Source organism: Belonocnema kinseyi, chromosome 1 (assembly GCF_010883055.1).
Source record: "Belonocnema kinseyi isolate 2016_QV_RU_SX_M_011 chromosome 1, B_treatae_v1, whole genome shotgun sequence".
NCBI classification, from domain to species: Eukaryota; Metazoa; Arthropoda; class Insecta; order Hymenoptera; family Cynipidae; genus Belonocnema; species Belonocnema kinseyi.
This window is the reverse complement of record NC_046657.1, coordinates 165446258-165453092: the sequence shown is the minus strand read 5'-3', so window position 1 is coordinate 165453092 and position 6835 is coordinate 165446258.

Sequence of the window (6835 nt, the reverse complement as noted above, 5' to 3'; positions counted from 1 at the left end):
ACAATACGCCAATTAGCACAAATGGTAAGTTCCGACAGTGCCTATAAGTGTGCCTACTGGCCGCTAAATGGCAATACCGGTTTCATATGTATACACCTGGTAACGTTAAAATTGTCTGATAATTAAATTTTATATGAAAAAGAATGAAAAATAAAGTAACGAAAGTTTATATTGGATTCACAGAAATAATTGGCAAATATCCAAAAAAATGCCCCTTAATTTTGTTGAAGATGAAATTTTATTTTAAAAAATGTTAACCAAAGTTGAATTTTTAACCTAGAAGATGAATTTTTTATCAAAAAAATTAAACTTTCCATAAAAAATAGAATAGCTAAATTTTCCGTTCGTAAAATCAAACCCGTAAAAGGGAGAGAATAAATACATACATAATGAACTTCAACAAAACAGTTAAAATTTCAGTAAAAAAAGTATTTTTCTACCAAACAGAATAAATTTTTAACGAAATAGATTAATTTTCCATTAAAAAGATAAATTTCAAAATTTTAACTTTTCATTAAAAAGAAAATAATTTTCGAACAAATATTTTAATTTATAATAGAATTTTCAACATGCAAAAATTCGAACAAAAAATGACGTAAAGTTTTTAGTTTAGAAAGTTAAATTTCACTTTGAAAAGTAATTGTTAACCAAATAAATGAACTTTTAACCACAAAAATTAATTGTATTTCGCATCACCTCCGAAAAGAGAAACTCGTACTTCCCCCACTTTGTGCTTGCGATGCCAAATAAATAAATTTCCTGCCAAAACAATAAATTTCTCTTAAAAAATATAAATTTTGCACAAAAAATTAAATGGTTGAAGAAATTTGCAGTTAAAGAAATGAATTTTCAACAAAAAAATGCATTTTCTGTTGAAGTAATAGAATTTTTGACTAAAAAAGATCAATTTTTAAGCCAAAATGAAATAGTTACATTTTCAGTAAAAAAAAAAAAAAACAACAACGAGATTCTGTCCATTTTGACCCTATTTCGCTATGTCTATGTAAATAATAATTTTCTCTATATAATTGTATTTGAAAAATAGTTTTTATTTGTTAAGAAATATTTAATGAGATATTACAATAACTGTTATTATTATTTATTGTGAAGATAACACGCAAAGAACAATCTAAAATTTTGTTCTAGGTATAAAAACAACCTTGCACCTAGGAGATCAAGAATGACATTGAAAAAAATGTTTGTTTCTATATTTAGTTTATTAAATGCTTTCAGTAAAAACAGTAATAACCAAAAAATATTTTAATTTTTCATCAAAAACAGATGCATTAAACAGAAAAATATAAGTTTAAACATTTTCAATAAAAGCGTTGAATTTTCAACCAAACAAGGTTTTCCAGCCAAGAAAAAAAATGTATTCAAAATGTAGGATTTTCAAATTAAAAAGACGAATTTCTTGCAAAAAAGTTTAACATAAAGAATCAACTTTTAACTAAAAAAGATAACTTTTCAATAAAAAATTGAACCGTTACATTTTGAGTTTGAAAAATAAATTTTCAACTAAAAAACAAATTCTCAACAAAATACAGTGAAACTCTTCTATAACGCCAATTTCGGGGCTGACGGTGGGTGGCAACTTCGCGTTTGTTTGTTCAGGCGCAACACCTGTTACGGCGCAACACCATGCAGCGCGGCGTCTATTCTCGGAGAGGCTATAGAAGGGAGGGCTATTGAAGATTTTCACTGTAGTTAAATTTCCAAGTTTAGAAATGAATTTTCAACTAATAAAAAGAAATTTTGACCAAAAACATGAATTTTTAACTAAACAATTGAAATATAAAATTAAGAAAAAAACGAATTTCCCATAAAATAGATACATTTTCAACTGAGTAAATTATATTTTACTAAAAAATAGAATAGTTAGATTTTCAATAAAAACAATGTTTAATCAAATAGAATAACTTTTCAACGAAATAGTTAAATTTTTAAACAATCAGAAGAATTTTCAATCAAGAAAATGAAATTTCTTTAAAAAAGGTAAAGGCCGTAGCAGGATTAATCTCTTGTTGAAGAGAAGTGTGAAAGTTGAAACTTCTCTTCGTTTACTGCTGACATTGGCCAAACTAATGTCATGTTTGTCCAGAATGCACCACGTGGAGGTCGTCAGTCAGATTAGCATTTTCTGATTTTTGAAAATTTGTTTATAACTTTTGGAAAAAAAATTTGTTCGTTGATACTTGGGGTAACTTTATCTTATAGGGGTAGCTACTTGCTCCGTCAATATGGATCACATCTGAGCGGGGGCACCCAGACCGTGCTTATCCTGTTAGGACCTTTCCGAAAGAAAATGTCGTTAAATTAACAGTTAAAAAAAAATTTTTGAACTAAAAAAATGGAATTTTCCACAAAGTAGTTCAGTTAAGTTCTTAAGTTAATTCAACTTAAGAAATGAATTTTTAACTATGATAATAAAATTTCACTAAAATAATTAGTTCTTAACAAAATAGGTGAATTTTCAAAACAAACGATAAATTTTCTACCAAAAAGAACACATTTCTTATCGAAATTTTTTTAAAACAAAAAACAAAACAAAAAAATCTGCCCGCTTTGCGGGAACATTCTCGTCGCGCGCAGCTCGCTGCGTTCAAAAATTTGAGCGCGTCTAGGGCGCGCAACTGTTGGCTCTCGCGCTTCGCGCTCGATAATGCATTTTCCTCGCGCTACGCGCTGGATTTTTCTGCATAGACTCTTGAAAACTAAGGGTGAAAATATCGACAACAGTAATTTGGTGATTGTGAATTCTCTTTTGTTAAAGCTCCTTCGGCTTTAACGAACACATTCTCATCACGTATCTCGTGCTTCGCACTCGAGTTTATCCCTGAAATTTTATATCATTTCCATAAATGTATATTATTCTAATTCGTAACTTGCATTGGTATTAAAACAGATGAAGTTTCATTGTCCCGTTAAAAAAATGCTCATTCTTTTACAAAAATTTTGTTATTAAACGTTTTATTGCAACTTTTGTAGTTTTCCCGTAAACTGAGTTTGCTCATTTCTAATGTTTTCTTTGTGATTTAAACTTTACACATACGGTCTACTGAGCAGCCTTACCTTTTGTTAACTTCTAAATTATGTATATATTTATACACACACATATATGCATACATAAATATATATATATATATATATACATATATAAAATTATGTATATATGTATATTTTTTTTTTTGAAAATGCATTAATATATTTGAGAATACTTGAAATACTGTGAAAATGTTGCATGAAAAAATGTAACTTTTGGATTTTCCATGATTTTTTATGCTTTCAAAGTTCATATCGTCCGTTAATTGGTTTAAAAGGTTCATTTTCGTGTATTTTTTGGAATTTTGTAAATTCTATAACTCTAATAATTTTTTATTTTCTGAAAAACGTCATTAGATAACTTGTTCGATTTTTTAAATACTATGAATGACCGTACAGAGAATTCTTGAATTTTGAAAAAATTGAATCAAAAATATTCAAAAGGCGATCACTTTTTTAATTTTTACCTAAAATATCTGGCTAACGAACTTGACCTTTTATTTTAGGACACTAAAAGACAGACATGCAGACATACAGATAGACACATTCGTAAAAACCTGTTTTTCGGATTCAGGGGGTATCAAAACGTGGAAATTTGACAAAAACTGGGGGGGGGGGGGCAAATTTTACATAAATCTAATACCTTCTCTGATGAGATTGTAAAAAACAGATTTCCAACGAAATAGTTACATTTCCAACTACAGAAATGGTATTTTAACCAAAAATAGAATAGAATTGCAGTAAAAACAAATGTCAACGAAATAAAATAAATTTTTTGAAAATAAAATTTCTATCAATAAAGAAAAAGTTTCGCAAAAATGGAATAGCTGAAATTTGAGTTAAAGAAACGAATTTTTAAACGAAAATTATCAATATAAGATTTGAAGGGAAGATTTACAATTGTAAAATTTACAATTCCCTTAAGGTAACTTTAGAGCAATTTAATATAGGTTACGTTAATTTTGTACCAGAAATCGGCTATTTTAAAAAAAAATTTTTAGATTTCAGATTTAAAATTTGGAGAAATTTTTTGTTATATGTTAGTAAAACGGTGTAGATTTGAAAAAAGATATTAACCATTTTGAAACCATTTAAGGTGATTTTAACATTAGGTTTAAATGAAAATTTACAATCTTGAACCATTTTTTATTATTTATTTATAATTATTATCAAATAAAAAAATATGTTTTTTTTATAACCTATTGTTGACAAAAATCATCGAATTTAAAAGAATATCATTCGTTTTTCGTCAAAAATTGGTATTTTTTCAAAAAAAATCCGTCTTGATTTATTATGGAACTTTCTGAGATTTAATTGATCATTTTTTATTTCAAAGTCTAATTATTTTGGAATGTTCTTAGATTTTTTAAGATATGCTGAGATATTTGTAAGTAATTATATGTGTGTTTTGTGATATTCTAGGATATTTTGAAATGTTCCAGAAGATTTTGAGACTATTATTTATTATACGCAATTCTAAAATGTTTCGAATTTTTCTGGACTTTTCTAGAATATCCTAGAATGCTCTGAAATGTTTTAGAATGTTCTTAGTTATTCTAGAATTTAGAACATTTCATTTATCTAGATTTTTCTGGAATGCTTTGAACTGAATATTCTAGATTTTCCAGGAAATACATTAAATATTCTTTCGTTTTTTAAATTCTGGAATGATAAAAAATTCTAGAACCTCCTTAAAGAAGGAGGAATCTTGAGAAATATTCTGAAATGTTCTAGAGTGATTTGAAATTGTATTAAGAATCCTTCAAATCTAGTATAAAATTTCTGGAAACTTCTTCTTCAGACAAGTTCAAAATTTCTTAGAAGAGTCAAGAAGTGTTCCAGAAATTGTATAATAGATTTGAAGGATTCGCAATACAATTTCAAATCACTCTGGAAAATTCCAGAATATTTTTCAAGATTTTACCTTCTTTAAGGAGGTTCTAGATTTTTTATCATTCCAGAATTTAAAAAAATTGAAGATTATTTCATGTAATCCCTGGATAATAGAATATACAGTTTAAAAAATTCCAGAACAGTCTATAAAAATGAAATGTTCTGTAATTCTAGAACAACAAAGAACATTCTAAAACATTTCAGAACATTCTAAAATACTGTAGAGAAGTCAAGAAAAATTCATGACCTAGAATCTAGATGATTTCAAAACCTCTTTAAATACTACAGATCAGTTCAGAGTATCTTAGAAGAGTCAAGAACTGTTCTAGAAATTTTATAATAGATTTTCAGGATTCTTAATACAATTTCAAATCACTCCTAGAACATTCCTGAATATTGATCAAGATTACACCTTCGTTAAGTACGTTCCAGAACTCTTTATCATTCCAGAATTTAAAAAATTAAAGAACATTTCATGCAATCCCTGGAAACTCTAAAATACTCAGTTCAAAGAATTCCAGAACAGTCTAGAAAAATGAAATATTCCAGAATTCTAGAATAACTATGAACATTTAAAAACCATCCAGAGCATTCTAGAACCCTTTAGATAAATCAAGAAAAATTCAAAACATTTTAGAATTGCGTATAATAAACAATAATTTAAAAACCTTTTGGAACATTTCAAAATATCATAGAATAGCCAAAAAACAGCATAATAAACAATAATAAACAATCAAAACATTACATTTTTTTAAAAAAAATACCAATTTCCGATGAAAAACAAATGATAATCTTTGAAATTTTATGATTTTTATCAAAAAAAAAGCTATTCAATGCAAACCCGGTTAGGAGAGACGAATAGAGAAAAATTAATATTTTTAGATTTAAACGAAAGAGTGAGCATTTTTTAATTTTTTCGAATGTGCTAATTTTCCATCGGAAGAAGTACCCAATGAAACAATAGATTTATCTCCAAAACCATTTCTTTTTTATTTCTTTAACGATTGACACTTATTGTGTTGTATTCCATGCAGACGAATATATTTTCCACTTATTTAATTCCTCTTAATCCAATCAGTAGACACACCTCTCATGGTTATTTTTAATTTCAAATTTACATGCTGTATTTTCGATTAATTTAATTTCTTCTAATATGTCCACAAAATATGTGTACATGCATAATTTCTATTCGTATTTGTGGAATATAAGTTTGGAAATTTTAATTTTTTGTCTGTCATAAAGGTGGAGTAATTTTAAATATAATATTCTACATTGCTTAAACAAACTATAGATTAAATAATATAATAAATAATAATAGAATCATTTAATAATGTTGAGTAAGTAAACAAAATTAATTTATCTTTAAAGAGAATTATAAAAATTTTCTTTGACAATGGATCAAATTATTTCTATTGACATAATTATTTTATATTTATAACTAATCGATTAAAAGGATTAGGTTTTTCGTCTTTAAAGTGACATTATTTTCTGTCTTTCTTTAGCATTCCTTCCATTTTTTAATTCTTCTCAACACGCTTCCATTAAATTTCTTAAAGACGATTAAAAAGAATAGATTTTAGTTTGTTTTTTCTACTCCTTGGTGGAACTTTCGACGGAGGAATTCAGATTTTAAGTTTTTCTGAATTCTTCTCTTTTTACCCGGAAGCAAAAACACATAATAAAAATAGGGTTTTTTTTAATAACAAATAAAAATAAATAATTAATAAAAAATGGTTTAAGATCGTGAATTTTGATTTAAACCTAATATTAACATCACCTAAAATGGTTTCAAAATAGTTAATATCTGTTTTCAAATCTACACAGTTTTACTAACATACATCAAACTCCCGTTTTCAGCCAAGTGTCGGGGGCTGCCTTCAAATGGCTTTGGACTGATTTC